The 19756-nt window shown below is 44.1% G+C and overlaps 1 pseudogene; it reads left to right on the top strand.

The window, feature by feature from the left end:
• Nucleotides 1-1111: 1111 nt before the first annotated feature.
• LOC129393666 (uncharacterized) lies at nt 1112-19446 on the top strand (annotated as a pseudogene).
• Nucleotides 19447-19756: the final 310 nt, after the last annotated feature.

The following is a 19756-nucleotide window of genomic DNA, read 5'->3' as shown; positions in this document are numbered from 1 at the left end:
TGGGGCTGTGGGAAGGGACCACCTTCCCTGAGACATCAGCACCCACACCTGAAAAAAAGAAGGGTGAGGGAAGTGTTGTTAGGCAACTGAGAATGTCCCCTACAGCATATTAAGGATATAGAAAAATGCTGAGGGTTATGATAATTTTTAAAAAGCAGATTACATGTCAGTATGGGCAGGATGATCCCAACCAATTCTGCTTGTTGAAATCCCTGCCATCCACCGAGATCCATGTTAGACGCAGCCACCCCAGAGCACCTGTTTCTGATTCCTGGTTCTCAGAAGCCAAATTGGAGCATCCCTTCCTATCCACGACAAACTTCCCTTTAGCACCTATCCTGTGCTGGATGCTGTCAACCCAAACTAACTGCTAGAAATGCAGAAGTGAAAGAGCCAATGGCAAGCCTCAAAGAAAACACTGTTGCCGGGCGAGGTGGCTCACGCCTCTAATCCCAGCACTTTGGGAGACCAAGGCAGGTGGATCATGAGATCAGGAGATCGAGACCATCCTGCCTAACACGGTGAAACACCGTCTCTACTAAAAGTACAAAAAAAATTAGCCAGGTGTGGTGGCGGGCGCCTGTAGTCCCAGCTACTCGGGAGGCTGAGGCAGGAGAATGGCGTGAACCCGGGAGGCGGAGCTTGCAGTGAGCCGAGATCGCACCGCTGCACTCCAGCCTGGGAGACAGAGCGAGACTCTGTCTCAAAAAAAAAAAAAAAAGAAAAAAAGAAAAAAAAGAAATCATTGTCGAAGCAGAGGAGGAAGAAACAAGCAACTATAATTCAGGGGGGTATGCTGCAAGAGGTGTGTGGGTAGGGGGGCATCCCCGGAGGGAATGAGTGAGGGATGGAATAGAAGTTTCAGCGGAGGCCCACAGGAGACCACCATGCCAACATAAATGGCATCTGGTCCTTTGTTATGAGGATGAATGTAGTTGGTGTATCATCTACTCCAGGGGCCAGGAGAGTTGCAAATAAGCCAGGCTTTTAGTTGTAATCAACAGAAGCACAAAAGAGATTGATTAAAAGGATTAAAAGGTTGTAGAGTGACTCTTCTACTTGCTGGATGGGGAGGTGGAATGCCGTCAATAGCTTCCTGCAACAAGGCCCTATGCCCACCGCAGACCTGGCCTGCAGTGGAAACCACTGTTGCTGCCCCCCTAGAGCTCTGGATGTGATGGTTTGTGATGCTGCCCCTTCTCATACCAGGGCCACAGCCCGGTAACCTTTGCTCCTTCTAAGCTGTTTGCCTGTGTTACCAGCTTTGCCTGATACGTCACTTTCACACTGCGTCCACTGCCTTGGATTGCTCATCTCTAAGTTGGTATCTCATGTAGATGCAGCTGATGGAGGGAGGCTGGGTCATGTGCCTGTACCCTGCTCTGCATAGAAGCCTGGCTGATTGGGATCTCTGGCATCTGCCTTGGAGAGGTAGGACTCACTCATGTTTTAGGAAATTTCCAGAACATAGCCGGGGTTTTCAAACAATGCTAGGCAGCCAAGAAACATGACACATGTCCACTCTGCACAGACTGAGCATCCCAGTCAAAGGAAACATGCAAAGGCACAGAGGTGTGAACCAGCAGAGCACGTTTGGGGAAATGGAAGCAGTTTGTTTCTGCAGAAGAGAGCAGTGAGTGTTGGGAGAGTTGCTTGGAGTAGCCAGCAGGAGCCCCTGCTAAACTCATGGTCCTTGTGGCTCCAACCTCAAGGGAAAATGCTTTTTTTTTGAAACAGAGTCTTGCTGTGTCACCCAGGCCTGAGTACAGTGTCATGATCAAGCTCACTGCAGCCTCGAACTCCTGGGTCCAGGCGATCCTCTCACCTCTGTGTCCTGAATGGCTGGGACTACAGGCGTGCGCCACCACCCCCAGCTAATTTTTGTATTTTTCTGTAGAGATGGGTTTTTGCCATGTTGCCCAGGCTGCTCTTGAACTCCTGGTCTCAAGCAATCCTCTTGCTTTGGCCTCCCAAAGCACTGGGATTATAGTTGTGAGCTATGAAGCCCAGCAAGGGCAAGTACTTGTATCTTACTCAGTGTGCCCTGCTCAGGCCCAGGAGCTGTGACTAACTCCTTACCAGGCCCAGGGCCCTGCCCCTGGTGAGTTTTAGTCAGTATCTGTCTAAAGGAATCATCTTTGTAAACTGTTGGATTGCATCATTGTTGTGAAACAACAAGTGTATGCAGCTTCTCTCTCTTTCTCTTCTCTCTCTCCTTCTCTCTTGTGTGTACTTTTCCACAATGTACTATTTTATAATTACATTAATAATGGTTCCCCCAGAAAAATAATCTGGATTTAGACCCTTTGTATCTAAATATTTGTATGGCACCTATCACTAGATATTTAGCCATTTATAACATCTTTTTAAAATGCTTTCATTAAATTAGTTATTCTGGGCAAACACAGGCAAATATAACCATTGAAAGGACACCCAAATAAAGGCCCAGCAGAGTTGAGATGCCATTGCCTTAGAGATTAGCATGCAAGCTCTGGGTCAGACACCTGAGGGGGAAATCCTAGCCTCTCTGCTTCCAGCTGGATGAGTCGGAAAAGTCTCTTGGGGTGGGAATGAGAGGAAAGATCTGGTTCTGCCAGTTGATGCTCTGAGTACCCCCTGCTCCATGCTGCTGCTTCTCAGCTTCATGCGATTGTACCTTTGAGGACTTCCATGGGCCACATTCTAACCTTTTTTAATTTTTTTAAGACACAAGGTCTTGCTCTGTCACCCAGGCTGGAGTGCTGTGGCGTGACCATAGCTCACTGCAGCCTTGAGCTCCGAGACTCAAATGATCCTCCCACCTTAGCCTCCTAAGTAGCTGAGACTACAGGCCTGTGCCACCATGCCTGGCTAATTTTTAATTATTTTGTTTGTGTGTTTGTTTGTAGAGAAGGAGGTCTCACTATATTGACCAGGCTGTTCTCAAACTCCTGGCCTCAAAGAATCCTCCCATCTAAGCCTCCCAAAGTGCTGGGATTACAGGTGTAAGCCACTGTGCCCAGCATTAACCCTCGTATTTACAATGGGATTGTTTGCCTCACTGTGCCTAAATTTGTAAAACATGGCCAATTCCCAAATGTTCATTATTCAAAGTATTTAGTCAATTTCTCTGTTCCAATTAAGAACCGGAAATTTGGAGATGAAAAGCCGCACCTCATTTCGTTCACTGAGAATCACAAAGCCAGGCACAGGGGGCTGGGAGCAGTAGAGCATGGGCACAGAACCCAGCCCAGAGGACCAGGAAAGGTTCTGGAGCTTGGGGCAAGAGCTGAGCCTTGAAGTAGGAGTTAGGCAGGGAAGAGGAAGGGAACACAGCATTGGATCGCAAGGAGGTTGGGGAAGGCATGGCCATGTCTGGGAGCTGCAGGAGCTCCCGTCAGGGTGGGAGGAGAGGTAATGGGAAGGAGACTAGCGAAGGAGGCAGGGCTGATCTTGAGGGGTCTCACAGGCCCTGCTAAGAGAATGCAGGGTTTCTTTAGAGGATGGTAGAGGGAGCCGCTGAGTAATACAGACTTCCTGATGTGAACGTAGCTGTGTGGAGGAGGCTGACAGCATGGACTCTGGGTCGACTGTCCGGTCCTCAAAAGCTGGCTCTCCCACCTGATGACTTTGTGATAGTGAGAAGCTCCTGTAAGCCTCAAATTTCTCATCTTAAAAGTGAAAAATGGTGTTACTTGCCTCAGGAAATTTTGTGAAGATGAGACAATACATATAAAGCACTATTATAGTGTCTAATACTCAGTGGTCAATAAATGCTAACTATTGTTGTTATGGATCATTTGAATAATAATGAGGTATACAGTTTGTCTCATTTTATAGACTTGTGATAATGGAATGAATGAACTTTGTCACAGCAAAATAAGTTTAAAATGTTAGTTGTGTATCCTGATAGAAAATATAAACTTAAAAAGATTTCTTCATGAGACAGAGGTCTCACTATGTTGCTCAGGCTGGTCTCGAACTCCTGGCCTCAAGCTAACCTCTCGCCTCAGCCATTGTGTCTAGCTAATATAAACATTTGTTTATTCATTCCACAAATATTGATTGACCATGAAGGATGTACCAGGCACAATTCTAGGCTCTTGGGATAAGGTAGTAAATGAGGCTGCCCCTCGATGAGGGGTCCCTGCTCTCACTGAGCTTACATTCCAGCAGGGAGGCTGATGATGAGAAAGGAAACCACGTGTTTCCCAAGACCTGTACATTCCACCAGGGCAGGGAACATGTTGCATTTGTACCTTGATCTATCCCAAGTGCATGAGACAGGGCCTAGGTCAGACACTCGATGAACATGTTGAGTGAACGGAAGATTATTTCAGATATTGCTGAGTGCTGGAAGACAAGGAAACAGCGCTACATGACAGAATGGGAAGGTCGACTTGGCTAGATGCGGTGCACGGCTGAGAAAGCACTGCTGAGCTGAAGTGGATGGTATGAAGGAATCAGTCATGGGACAATCTTTGGGACAGCTATTCCAGGCCAAAGAATTTTCCATGCCTAAGCTGAAGGCCCTGAGGCAGGGCTGTGCTGGGAATGCACAAAGATGGGAATGAATGGACCCCACAGCACGGGGGCCAATCATTTGTGGGTCGTTGGCAGGCATGTGTTTTATCTAACAAGAGACTATGTTTGCCTCCAGAGGGCACGTGAACATAACAAATGCATCTAAGGGCCGGCTTAGGTTAACACTTAGACAGAGAAGCAGTTTCCTGAAAGCATAACTTCAGAGGCCAGGAAAGCAAAAAGAAAATAATCTCAGCTGTAGCCTTTGCTTATTGAAATTTGAAAGCACCTCTTTTAAAAATTAACTTTTATGAGATAGTACAAGTGTAAGCTAGCAATGTGGGCTTTCATATACATTAGTGTTAGTTTAACAACATAGCCCCCCCTTGGTGGATAGATGAGAGAGCAGTTTGACAGGTAGGAGAGGGGACGAAAGGCTAATTTAGAGAGGTCTCGGCAAGGGTGTCAGGCCTGGGTGAGACCCAAAGCAAGGAGGCTCTGAGAAGCTAAAAGACAACATAGAGAGGGGCCAAGGGACGGGGGAGAATGAGTACAAGAAGGCAAGAGGATGGGCTGGGGGAACCAGAGTACTCTCATGCACTTTAGAAATTGACCTGAGGACAGTTCTGCCTGGTCATATCTCTGTCGTCTCCAAAAGTCATGTGCTAAGCACTGTTTCAACATAGTTCTATGTCATATGCTGTGCAATACACACTAGTGTGACATGATCCTGGTCTTCCATGCACCTAAAATCCAAAGCAGTTTTACACATGAATATACTAAGAATGAGTCATCTTACGTGGAGGGGAAAGACAAGTACCTAGACAATCTAATTTGAAGGGCACGAAACCACTTCATCTTCCGTCCCATCTCCCGTAAGTCCTGCTGCTGAGGGGCTCTCCGTGCCCCTCCCTCTTACTTTGTCCTTTGGCTTTGGGCACTAAAGCACTTGTGAAGAAGCTAATGAAATCTAGGAAACTCATCCATCTGGGTGCAACCTCTCTGGGCCTCCACAGGCCTGGCACCTGTTGCATTGCCTATCTTGTTAGTTTACCTGCTCCACATCTGTGATCTCTGCTAGATCACCAGCCCCTTGAAGCAGGGAACAAGTCATACTCACCTGTGTATTCCAAGGGGACTAAAGCTTCATTTTTCACATAGTGTTATACAGTTACACTAATATCATCTACCTATATATTATATAAACATGCACGTATGTTCATCTTTTGCTGTTGTTCTTTTTTTTGAGACAGGCTCTTGCTCTGTCACCCAGGCTGAAGTGCAGTGGCACTGCAGCCTCTGCCTCCTGGGCTCAAGCAATCCTCCCACCTCAGCCTCCAGAGTAGGTGGGACTGCAAGCACACACCGGCATGCCCACCTAATTTATTTATTGATTTGTATTTTTTGTAGAGGTGAGGTTTCACCATGTTGCCCTGGCTGGTCTCAAGCTTTTGGGCTTCAATAATCACCCACCTTGGCCTCCTAAAGTGCTGTTTTAGGCTGTGTTTGATACTGTAGTTTGATCTGGTTTATAAGATAGACCAGCTGGAGATCCATCTATCCAGATAGATAGATAGATAGACAGATCCAGAAAGAAAGATAAAAATTTCCCAACTTGGAAGATGCAGAGAAAAAACAGCTCTTTTTTTTTTTTTTTTTTTTTTTTGAGATGGAGTCTCGCTCTGTCGCCCAGGCTGGAGCGCAGTGGCGTGATCTTGGTTCACTGCAAGCTGTGCCTCCTGGGTTCACGCCATTCTCCTGCCTGAGCCTCCCGAGTAGCTGGGACTACGGGCACCTGCCACCACGCCCGGCTAATTTTTTGTATTTTTAGTAGAGACAGGGTTTCACCATGTTAGCCAGGATGGTTTCGATCTTCTGACCTTGTGATCCGCCCACCTCGGCCTCCCAAAGTGCTGGGATTACAGGCGCGATCCCTGTTTTGTCGCGTCCGGCCTGACAAAACAGCTCTTAATCCACCTAAGAAAAAGAAAGGAAATACCACATCCAGTATGTACCACACACATCATCCCTCACCCAGATCAGGAAACCTCACAATGAGTTATGCCCCCAGTAAGCCCATCCAGCCTCATTCTCTCCTTCTTTCTGTGCCTTTAGCTAGCACATTGCCTTTGGAAAGATGTCCATAATCCTTTAATACTTTTGCTAGTAGAGCCACAAGTGAATAGAAGTAGGTAGCTGAAACTGTTGGACAACTGGGTTTATTCTGCAGGCTTATTTCACAAAGAGCAAACCTCAGAAAACTGAGGCCATTGCTGGCCTGGCTAGTTGGATTTCCAAATATTGACCATTCTTGGACTCCTTGTTACAGGTTTTCATACACCTGCTGAGACACATGACTGTGCTTGTTGGATAATCCTGATGTCATTGAGGAAATTAAATGAGATGAGGATGTAAATTGTTTAGTGTGCAGTGGGCAGTCAGTGGTGTTATTATCTCATTTCCACATCGCAGGTATTTATGCTGCACCCCGATTTTGTTGGAAACAGTCTTATGTACTTTTTTTACACAGAGGCATTGAAAGTTAATTCATAGTTGATTTTAGGGGAAAGGATTACTTTGAACATAAAAGACACAGATTTACAGACATTTATTGGGAAATGAAGTCACGTATATGGGCAATTCTAGTGACTAAAAAGCAATTAATAAATACATTTGATAGCTTGTCAAGTACATAGACAAAGTAAGTATGATGGAAAATGGCATAAAACAAACAGCAGAATAGGATACATTTTGCTGGAAAAGCAAAGTAGTGACAGAGCATGTAAGCCTCACCTGGGCCATGACATTCGTGTTCTGCCATCCTGCCACTTGGGAGAAGTGGCTTCATGGTTTACCTTTTTGTGTGTGATCCACTAGCATGAACTACTGATTACTTCATGCAGATGGACAGAATATTCTAAATTTTTCTGAATCTTTGTAGATGTATTATTTATTCACTTAGATCTTTCCAAGATGTATTATTTACTAGATCTAAAGTGTTTCTTAGAAGTCATGTAGTAATTAAATAATGTTAGAAATGAATCTGGGGTACATTAAATATCATGAGAAAGAAATTCATTAAGGTGAATTGAAATTGCTTGTACCATTAAGGTAATGTGCTATTTTAATATCTTTGCTGTGATTTTGTAACTTTGTAAGAGTTAACCTGTTTTTAGTATTTCTACGCTATTATGAATACCATGCATAACATAGTTTTTCAGCTTTTCACTAGTCATTGACTCCCACCTCTAATCATTAGCTATCAACTTTCAAATGATCATTTATTCATAGAGTGTTTTGGAATCAGGGTGGTGATTATAAAAGTTGGGTGAGCATTATTGTGTTGTATGGCAGTAAATAGAACTGTTGTCCTGGACTCTAGATACTGGTCAGCATGGGCTTCAAAGATTTCTTTTGGGCAGCTGGACCAACTCCTTCCCTGTGGTTCTTCTGCATCCATGCAACCCCCAGAGCAAGTCAGATTCTTGGTGCTGGTCCTTCCTATCTGCTCATCCCACTGCAGAAAACAAAGAATGCCTATCTGTGTCTCAGGATAGGACTGATCCTAAGCTCTCATGCTGGACTCCTCCAAAGATATGCTATACTTTGGAACACGAAAAACTCTTCATAATATCCAGTGCTAAGTGCTTTATAATACAATTGAATGCAAGAGCAACACTATTTTCACTTAGATTTCTGACTTAATGATGATTCAAGAGGTCTGCAGCACCGTGAATTATTAATAGCTAGAAACAATATTCTGATTTCTTTTTCTTTTTTTTTGAGACAGAGTTTTGCTCTTGTTGCCCAGGCTGGAGTGCAATGACGCGATCTTGGCTCACCGCAACCTCTGCCTCCTGGGTTCAAGCGCTTCTCCTGCCTCAACCTCTGGAGTAGCTGGGATTACAGGCATGTGCCACCACGCCCAGCTAATTTTGTATTTTTAGTAGAGACGGGGTTTCTCCATGTTGGTCAGGCTGGTTGGGAACTCCCGACCTCAGGTGATCTGCCCACCTCGGCCTCCCAAAATGCTGAGATTATAGGCCTCAGCCACAGCGCCCAGCCTTAATATTCTGATTTCTTAACATTCTTTCATTTTCTTGAGCTCCTGAATGTAGCAATATATTAACACTCTATAAACAACAACAATATATTCTCCTGGACTCTTTGATAAGGTTGACTAATGAAAATTCACTCACGTCTAAAGTAGTCACTGCTGAAAAAAAAAATGGTTTTGATGTTCTCTAGAAGTGGCTACATTAGAAATCAGAAGCTATCCTTATAAAGAACGGTGTTGTTCGCCGAACACGGTGGCTCACGCCTATAATCCCTGCACTTTGGGAGATCAAGGCAGGTGGATCACGAGGTTAGGAGTTCGAGACCACCCTGGCCAAGATGGTGAAACCCCATCTCTACTGAAAATACAAAAATTAGCCGGACGCGGTTGCGGGCGCCTGTAATCCCAGCTACTCGGGAGGCTGACAGAGCAAGACTCCGTCTCAAATAAATAAATAAATAAATAAATAACAGTGTTTACTAACCTTCTAGATAATTTAGCAACCTCACCCAAAATTGTTTTTTTTTTTTTGCATAGGCCCCCTGATTTTAAATAGACTTTCAAATTCCATTCCACATTTCCATTTTGACTGTAACAGCTACAAACACTTCTATAGTATTTACTGTGTGCTACACTCGGCTGTAAACACTATTCCATATTTAACCCATTTAATCCTCAGAGTATGCCTGCAAGGTAGGTGCTAACATGATTCCCTTTTCCACAGATAAGGCAACTGAGACCCAGAGAGGGTGCGAAAACTTGTCCGGAGTGCCACAGAAAGGGGCGGAGCCTGGCTGCCTGGTTGCGCCCATCCTGCAGCACAGCAGTGCTCTGCTGTGTCTACTCAACACCTGAGCAGTGGAGGCTTAGTGTGACTGCTTTATGCTCCTGCTTTTTATTTCTTTTCTTTTTTTTTTGTTTTTGTTTTTGAGACAGAGTCTCGCTCTGTTGCCCAGGCTGGAGTGCAGTGGCGCAATCTCAGCTCACTGCAAGCTCCGCCTCCCGGGTTCACTCCATTCTCCTGCCTCAGCCTCCTGAGTAGCTGGGACTACAGGCGCCCGTCACCATGCCCGGCTAATTTTTTTGTATTTTTAGTAGAGACAGGATTTCACCGTATTAGCCAGGATGGTCTCAATCTCCTGACCTCGTGATCCGCCCACCTCGGCCTCCCAAAGTGCTGGGATTACAGGCGTCAGCCACCGCGCCCGGCCCTCTTTATGACTATTTTTAAACTATGATGAAAATTAGAATATATAAATAATCCTTTAATATCCATAAGACTTTGCTTTGTGTATGTTCATGATCAAATTAAAACGTAACTTTTGAGTCCTCACAGGTCGAAAGCACAAGCTCCATTATCGAGAGTAATACAACACCCTCCTAATCTCCACATAGCACAGAGGCAACTCCTCGCTATTTTTTTTTTTTTTTTTTTTTTTTTGAGACGGAGTCTTCCTCTGTCCCCCAGGCTGGAGTGCAGTGGCGCGATCTCGGCTCACTGCCAGCCCCGCCTCCCGAGTTCACGCCATTCTCCTGCCTCAGCCTCCCTAGTAGCTGGGACTACAAGCGCCCGCCACCACGCCCGGCTAATTTTTTGTATTTTTAGTAGAGACAGGGTTTCACTGTGTTAGCCAGGACGGTCTCAATCTCCTGACTTCGTGATCCGCCCGCCTCGGCCTCTCACAGTGCTGGGATTACAGGCGTGAGCCACCGCGCGCGGCCACAGCTCCTCACTATTAAAAAGAACCATGGTAAGATCTGAATCCTGCACTTAGCGGGAACCTGCGACACGAAAGCCTGGCCAGCCCTTGGAGCCATGCAGGGTGCAGTTAAGCCGGGAGCACCATGTACCACTGGCCTGCCTCGCGGCTTCTGCCTTCCCGACGGCAGCAGGAGACAGAGGGGCGGGAAAGGCTGACCGGTGTCACCTCCCACTCACCCTCTGATTGGGTCTAAGGGGGCAGCGGCAGCCGCGGGGCTCACTACATCCTGGGCTAGTCGGGCAGCACACGCGCACGCGCCCCCGAACGGCAGGGAGGACAAATTAAAACTCTCCTTTAAGTTCCCTAAGTGGGAACTCGCGAGAGCGCGTCAGCTTTTTCCCACGCTCCCGCAGAGCCGGTTCCCTGCACCTGGCTCTGGCCGAACTCCCCGGGCCTGGGCTGGCAGCCTCTCGCGCGCCCGCGGGGAATCTGAGTAGCTGGATTTACAGGCGTGCGCCACCACGCCCGGCTAATTTTTGCATTTTTAGTAGAGACGGGGTTTCACCGTGTTGACCAAGCTGGTCTGGAACTCTTGACCTCAGGTGATCCGCTCGCCTCGGCCTTCCAAAGTGCTGGAATTACAGGCGTGAGCCACCGCGCCCGGCCTAAAATCACTTGTGAAAAATGAAACTTAAGTGTTATTTTGACTCTACATCAAGAATAAAGACTGAAAAGAAACGCCATTTCATCGGGCAGCAGGTCCTATGGTAATTTTTTTAAACCTCTTTGGTTTGAGAACGTGATGAACGCTATAGACCCTTTCCCTCCAAACAACGCACAGCAGTGTCTGTTAAAGAACAGACTGATCGGCTGGACGCGGTGGCTCACGCCTGTAATACCAGCACTTTGGGAGGCTTAGGCAGGCGGATCACGAAGTCAGAAGTTCGAGACCAGCCTGGCCAACATGGTGAAACCCCGTCTCTACTAAAAGTACAAAAAAATTAAAAAAAAAAAATTAGCAGCGGGTGGTGGCGCACGCCAGTAATCCTAGCTACTCAGGAGGCTGAGGCAGGAGAATTGCTTGAACCCGGGAGGCGGAGGTTGCAGTGAGCTGAGATCGCACCACTGCGCTCCAGCCTGGGCGACAGAGGGAGACTCCGTCTCAGAAAAAAACAACAACATAAAAACAGACTGCGTCTGTAGTTTTTGCACAACTGATCACGCCCTCCACTATCTCGTTCGGCGGTCTCGGCGGTTTAGGATCCTCCTAGGCCAGCGAACCTTGCTGAACACTGGCGAGGACTCAGTCTCCAGGAATAGAATCGCGGGGTGGGTAGGGTCGCCTGGAGGTAGCTGGCTCCGCCCGGCCCGCGGGCGAGTCCGGAACACAGTTACCCACCCCTGTTGCCCACCGGAAAGCAAACGGAGGGGAACAAGCCAGACCGGAAACGGAGGAGAGCGCGGGGGATGTGTTTGGTATGGGGACGCACTGTTACTGTTGCGCTCCTGGTTGGCTTTGTGTCTCCGCGGTGTTCGTAGAGTCTCGGTGTTTCTACCTCTTAGCACCCTTTCCTGCCACCCTTTGTCCTGTGGAAGCCCGGAGACATCAGCGGCTGCAATTTTGCTACTCGCTGCTCGGCATGGAACGGTCAGGTACCGCAGTTCAGCACTCTTGGCCCCGCAGGTCCTCGGGCATCCCCGTGCCCCGTGCTGTACATTCAGTTATCCTCCGACTTCCCGGGGTCGAAGGTATTACCTGCTGGGTTTTAGAAGCTATTGCTTTACATCTGAGAAAAGAAAAATCCCAGAAAGATAGGATGACTTGCCCAAGGTCATAGCGTGCCTGGAAAATAGTCCTCCGATTACAAGCTGGTCGCTGTGCCTCATTCGTCTTGTCATCAACTCCTGTCAGTTTATCGAAGCTCCAAAAGCGAAGTTGTTTTAGCTTTTGCTTCCCAAGATTTATTTGATAGTCTCATTTCTGTTTCCTTCGTTTATTCTTTAGTTCATTATTGGAAAACTTTACAGCGTGCCAGTACTGGTCATAAACCCCAAGTAAGACAGTCTTGTCATCACGGAGCGTGTAGTTCCAGCAAGTAGACAATTCAAGTGCTGTGTAGTGAAGTAATTGCTGAGATAGTGTATGGAAGCACAGAGTACACCATTCATCCAACAAGTAATTGCTGGAGGAGCAAATAGGGACACCTAACCATTGCAGGGGCGACTCAGGATATCCTTTCTGGAAGAAAAGTCTGATGAAATCTGAAGGACCACTGGTTGAAATTAGCCAGGAAAGAAAAGATGTTGCAGCATACTTGGTTTTGCTGTTTATCCTCCGAGTACTTTATTGTTATGAAAGCCTAATTCCACTGTGTAATTTCCATGCATAACACTCAGAAGTACAGTACTGAAGCAGGTTAGTAGCAGTGAAGATGGGAAGGACCAGCTGAATGGAGGAGAAAAATTGCCCAGGTAGAATTAAGGGGGATGTGACATCATGGGATAATGGTAGGGTGGTCAGAGAGAGCAAAGATTTCAACTGGCTGCGTTGGAGTTGGTATCCTTAATGTTAGCAGAAGAATGCAGATCCGGGGTTGAGAAAGATTTTTACATATGTTATAGTTTTTAGAAAACAAAAAAAATCTGTTTATGTCAGGGGCATTTTAATATAGAAGTGTGAAAAATGGAAAGTCAGTCTGAAAGGGGACGTCTTGAATGTCGTTTTGAAGGTGTTGCATTTGAAGTACTGATGCGATGCTGTCAGTGGAAACAAACTCAGGTGGGAGGTTAGGTTTAGAATTTTATTATATTAGTGTTATGGAGTTATTTATACATGGTTTTCCTATAATGTAGATTGCTTTCTGTGGTATGATAGCAGTCTTGAAAGAAAACACGGTAGTAAAGATTATATGTGAGATTCATTCCCCTGATTACCACCTTTCTGTTAAAATACCTTTAGTATTAACTATTTATTTAGAGCCGGAGTTTCGCTCTTACTGCCCAGGCTGATCTCGACTCACCGCAACCTCTGCCTCCCATGTTCAAGAGATTCTCCTGCATCAGCCTCCCAAATAGATGGGACTACAGGCATGCACCACCACACCTGGCTAATTTTGTATTTTTAGTGGAGATGGGGTTTCTCCATGTTGGTCAGACTGGTCTCGAACTCCTGACCTCAGGTGATCTGCCCCCCTCAGCCTCCCAAAGTGCTGGGATTACAGGCGTAAGCCACTGTCCCCGGCCAACTTTATTTATTATTATTATTATTAATTATTTTTGAGACAGAGTCTTGCTCTGTGTCCCAGGCTGGAGTGCGGTGGCACGATCTCGGCTCACTGCAACCTCTGTCTCCTGGGTTCAAGTGGTTCTTGTACCTCATCCTCCCGTGTACAGTAGCTATGTTACCTATGTTACTTAATCCTTACAATCTTAAAGGACAGGCACATACCACCACGCTGGGCTCATTTCATAATTTTTAGTGGAAACGGGGTTTCATTATGTTGGCCTGCCTGGTCTCCAACTCCTGACCTCAGGTGTTCCACCCGCCTCAGCCTCCCAAAGTGTTGGGATTACAGGTGTGAGCCACTGCACCCGGCCAATATTAACTTTAAATGTAAAATAATAGATTATTTTCCTAGATTGTACCATATATTGAATATTATGAGAGTCCTTGTGTACTTAGTATGAGGATACTAGTTTGCAATTGTTTTTTCATTCTAATTTAAAAGTGCCTGATTTGATAGCCTCTGACGTTTTCATAAGCAGATCAAATAGTTTGTTTCAGCATTTTTTGAAATTGCATTTTCTCTTTCATGCAACTATCCTTAGCCTGTGGCTACCATTTTCTGGCTTTGAGAACTTGATATGGTATTAACCTAAGGTCGGATACGGCTCTTGAGCTCACCTGCATCAGAAGCACCTGGGTCTTATTTAAAATGCAGATCCCTGAACCCCATTCCAAACTTACAAACTAAGAATCTCAGCAATCTGTGTTTTAAGTCGGCTGCCTATGTGATTTGTATAACCTGTAGAGATTCGTAACCACTAACTTAACGTCTGTGGGCAGCAGTTTGTTCTGTAAAACAAGAATAATAAAATCTGTGCTTTAAGATTGTAAGGATTAAGTAACATAGGTAACATAGCTACTGTAATGTGGTCCCCTGACCAGCAGCATTAGCAACACCTGGGAGTTTGTTAGAAATGGAAATTCTCAAGTGTCTCCTGGAAAAAGCTACTGAATCAGAGTAGTTTGGTGGGACCAAAGAATCTGTATTTTAGCAACAGCATAGATAATTTCTATGGGCCAGGCACAGTGGCCCAGGCCTGTAATCCCAGCACTTAGGGAGGCCTAGGTGGGCGGTGGGAGTTCTAGGTGGGCAGATTCCAGGAGTTCCTGGGTGACGTGGGGAAACCTGTGTCTACAGAAAATTAGTCCCAACTACTCAGGAGGCTGAGGTGGGAGGATCGCCAGAGCCCGGGGAGGTTGAGGCTGCAGTGAGCCAAGATCATGCCACTGCACTCCAGCCTGTGTGACAGAGTGAGACCCTGTCTCAAAAAAAAAAATAATTTCTATGCATATTAAAGTTTGAGAAGCAGTGCTGTAGCACATCAGCTTCATAAAAGTAGGGACTATGAAATTCTTATTTACTAATATATTGTCAGTACCTAGTGTAGTGCCCAGCACAGAGTAGATATTCACTATATTTAATGAATGATTTTTTAAATATACCCTCTTACTGAAACCAACACATTCAGAGTTTTTAAAGTTCTTCAGTAATCAAATACCAAAAGAGATTTTTAACCCCACAGAATAAAATTGGGTATTTGGGTTACTTAGAATTAGGACATCTTTTGCATGAGTCTAATATAGATGTAATCATTTGTGGTGTTCTCTTTCATAAATGTATCTAATGAAGAAAGCAAAAATGACATTTCTAGCCATTGATTATTCTCTTTTCTGTTCCATTTTAGCTTAGCTTACAAGTGGTTATGGGTTAAGTGTAAGTGGCATGTAGCTTGATGAAAATGATAATCAGGTTAACACCCACTCAGTTTTTGAAAGTAATCTTTTTGATTGATAGAAATTTATTTTCATATTTAATTATAACTTTTTTTTTTTTAATTGAGACGAATTTTGCACTCTCGCCTGGGCTGGAGTGCAATGGTGTGATCTAGGCTTACTGCAACCTCCGCCTTCCAGGTTCAAGCGATTCTCCTGCCTGAGCCTCCCAAGTAGCTGGGAATTACAGGTGCGTGCCACCACGCTCGGCTCAGTTTTTGTATTTTGAATAGAGACGGGGTTTCACTACGTTGGCCAGGCTGGTCTCAAACTCCTGACCTCGTGATCCACCCGCCTCAGCCTCCCAGAATGTTGGGATCACAGGCGTGAGCCACCGCGCCCGGCCTAATTATAACTTTTTAAAGAGGTGTTATATCATGTTAAGATCAAGGACTTGCAGTCAGTCAGATCTGGATTTGAGAATAATAAATTGTCATTTATTAACCATGTCAGAGTTTTTCTACCGAACTCTGGGGTAAATGGTGGGAAGGAACAGATTTGGGAGCACCAGCACCCCCAGGCCTCCCCTGGCCACCCCAAGGAGCAGGTGATCAATATCTCAGCATACCTCTACTTATTTGTGGCACCCCAGTGTGTCTTAGGCCTTAGTGAGCGGTGAGGTGCATGACCTTAGGTAAGTTACTTCTCTGATTTTCAGTTTCCTTATCTGCAAAATGGAGACCTTAGGGAGTTAATGTGGGTATGAGAAATGTACATAAAACATATTGCACAAGGTGAGGCATGTAGTGTATGCTAATAAATGGTAAGTTGCTGCTGCTATGGTTAACAATAATTATAAAAAGCAAATGGAAAAGGCTTGAATTGAAAAAAATTTAGACACATAGTTTTTTTCCTTATTAGCCTGCACTGTATTTTTCATTTTTTTTAATGCATCTTTCCAGGACAAAAAATAATATCTAAAGATATTTTGGCACTAACGGCGCTATCTGTAGCAAGAAAGTTGAGCAGTATGAACTGTTGAGACTTCCAAGAAGACTTCAGAGAACCAAGACAGTGTAAAGGAAAACAGGAAAAAAGACTTGTTAGACATTATTAAGGGCACGAAAGTTGAATTGAGCACAGTAAATGTACAAACAACAAAGCCACCCAACAGAAGTCCACTTAAAAGCTACAACTGGCGGGCCTCAAAGAGCTACAGAGCATGCTCCAAAGAAGAGGTAAATTTAATTGTAATTTGAATGTTGTTTGAAACTAATTTTTTTTGTATTGTTTTGTTTTTGTTTTTTGAGACAGAGTCTCGCTTTGTCACCCAAGCTGGAGTGCAGTGGCACCGTCTCGGCTCACTGCAAGCTCCGCCTCCCGGGTTCACGCCATTCTCCTGCCTCAGCCTCCTAAGTAGCTGGGACCACAGGCGCATGCTGCCACGCCAGGCTAATTTTTTGTATTTTTAGTAGAGACGGGGTTTCACCATGTTAGCCAGGATGGTCTCGATCTCTTGAACTTGTGATCCACCTGCTTTGGCCTCCCAAAGTGCTGGGATTACAGGCGTGAGCCACCATGTCCGGCTGTTTGAAACTAATTTTTGAAACTCCAGTAAGCTTTTTCTTTTGGCAAAAATATTTTTAATACAAGTACTTGGGAGATGTTGAATTAATGAGGAATAAATATCAGCTTGTAAACACAGGGACTCTAATAATTACTTGAGAAATGCTGTTATTGTATTATATTTAAATAACAAGAGGATATCTGCACGCAATCCAGTGAAAGGAAAAGAGATCTCATTGAGAATTCCATACTCTTACATATTTATCGGTGTTATTAACTGCCACTTAACTGTCTCTTTAAGCTGTTAATTAACAATATCATTTACATCTTGATTTGAAGGTAGCTTCATGTCTGTAAAGGACTCGCTTATTTGAAATTTTCCATTTTAAAGATTTTTTTTCTGGAATAAAGTTTTAGCATGTTGATTACAACTGCTCTATATGACTTCCTTTGACCAATAACTATCCGTGCTTTCAGCTTTCTTGGCTTCCTCAGAGCATTATAATTACTTGTGCTTGGCAAAAGGGTATTATATTTAATTCTGAGTGCAATCAGTGATATCTTGGCATTGTGTTGTAGGTTAAATGGCAGTATTTTTTTTTTTTAGTGATACATAATAATGTATTTCAGTGATGTCATTAATTGAAGTAGTAAGGTGTGTGGCTTAGGATACCCATCACTGACTTCCCTTATCAGAACAAACAGATAATATAGGCTTCTGTTTCCCAGAATGGTTTAACATTTTAATGGAACTTGTTGGTTTCTACGTGGTATCAAAAATACCTCTGGAAAGTATAATTGGGTGGTAGAGTAAGCTAATTCAGACAATCAGTACCCATAATAGGTACTTCCTCCTCCTCCTTTAGAAAGAAAACAGTTGTATAAGTATATGGAAGTAAATAACACACACAAACATATATAAATACTTATCAAGAATGGCATTTTTAAGGCTACCAGACCTGTTTATGACCCCTCATGCCCTTTATTATAATTTAATTAACTATTACAGAAATGGTAAAGTGAGTTGAATGCTTTGGAAAAAGTCAGTAAAGGTCACGTAAACAATTTCTTTCCAATTAGGCATGAGTGAGACAAATATACATACGCAGGAGCATCATACCCTTAGATTGCTTTGTAAGCTGTCTCACATTCTTGCTCCACTTTTCCACTTAAACCAAAATTGAAAATATTGCAGGATGGGTGTGATGTATATAAAATATATGCCTTAGAACCTTTTATCAGTGGTCCTGTGTTTAAAAAAGAGGCTTTGGTCCTACATCAAAAGACTGGTGAATGAGGTGCATCTGTTTTGAGTTTTTAAAAGGTGTCTTTTAATGATTTTTGCCTCCCCTCCCCGCTTTTCAAGGACTTCCAGGATGCATGGGATTAGATGAGTCATGATCTTTGCTTCATGAGGCACTGTCATCATAGCTTCATGCATAGCCTGCTTTTCTTTCTTTGTATTATATATTAAATCCCCATTGATATGGTTACCATGGTTACACTACCTCCCAAACTTAGTGGCATAAAACATTCACTCATTATGTTCACAGATTCTGTGGGTTAGCAATTTGGCTGGAACACAGTGGGGAAGGCCAGTCTGTGCTCTATGATGTCTGGGTCCTCAGTTGGAAGACTTAGAAATCTGAGGCTGGAATCATCTGAAGTTTGCCCACTCATAGGTCTGGCAGTTGATGCCGGCTGTCAGCTGAGACCTTAGCTGAGGGTGTTAGCAGAAACACCTACATGTGGCTTTCTTTGTGGCCTGGGCTTTCTCACCGCATGGTGGCTGGAGGATTTTGATAAATGGATAAGCCCATGTGACCCACACACTTAACCAAGACACTGTGTTTCCCATTTTCACATTCCCAGTCAGTAGCCTTCTGTCCTGAGGCAATTGCTGTTTTGTTTTTTCACCTCAGATTAGTTTTGCCTGTTCTGGAACTTGATAGAAATGGAATCATACAGAATATATTCCATGTCTAGCTTCTTTCACTTGATCTAATGTCTATGAGAGTCAGTCATGTTGGCATAAGCTGAGTACTCTTCCATTGTTTGGATATCTCACAATTTGTTTTTTCTTTCTAATAATAGACCTTAGGTTGGTTCCAGTTTGGGGCTATTTTGAGTAAAGCTTCTGTGAACAGGTTAAGCTGCCTCAATATTTGCTTGCAATATGTATTGTTTTTGAAATGCAATAGCATCTAGTTGAAAATTCCACTAATTTATAATGTTTGACGCTGATCCCTCATCCCTCCACCTTAATATATTGTTCTGAGTTAACATTTCAAAGTTTATATAAAACTGATACCTAATAGTTGAGAATTCTTGCTTTTGTCAGAAATTGAATTGAATGATAACTTTTTTGAACAATAGAAAGTCTTCCCCAAAAAATCATTTTACTTTTCACTAAACTACTGGCATAATAAGCAATCTCTCTTTTTTCTTTCTCATTTGGTTTTCATTTTCTTTTTCAGAAATGAGCCCCTGAGTCCTGAGTTGGTGGCAGCTGCATCTGCTGCTCTGTTTTGACAAGCAAACAAGCCAGAACTGCTCAGGCAGCTCCGTAGCATGAGGAAGAGTCAGGGGCACAGAGAGATGGAGAGAGACCCAATTAGGTAAGTGAATCAAACCATTAGGTTAGTAATGTTTATATCTAAAAATAGGCCATTTTCATGTGGCTAGTAAGTAATACACATAATACAGACCACATAAGTAGAATTTACATATAGAATATAACATATAAGTGGAATTTTAGCAATTCAAGTTTTTAAAAAACATATGTCTTAAGTAAGATACAGTTTTAAGAGACCAATTGAATAGTTACTTTCCTTTTAGGAAGTTACAGTTTCTTGTCCATGAAACAAGAAATGATAAATTCAGTAATGTTATTAAAAATAACAGAATAAGATAGCTTTTCTGAGAAAA

The sequence above is a fragment of the Pan paniscus genome, chromosome 14 (assembly GCF_029289425.2).
Source record: "Pan paniscus chromosome 14, NHGRI_mPanPan1-v2.0_pri, whole genome shotgun sequence".
In the NCBI taxonomy this organism is placed as follows: domain Eukaryota; kingdom Metazoa; phylum Chordata; class Mammalia; order Primates; family Hominidae; genus Pan; species Pan paniscus.
Note: the sequence above shows the minus strand (reverse complement) of the source record. Positions and strands in the feature narration are given on the sequence as shown.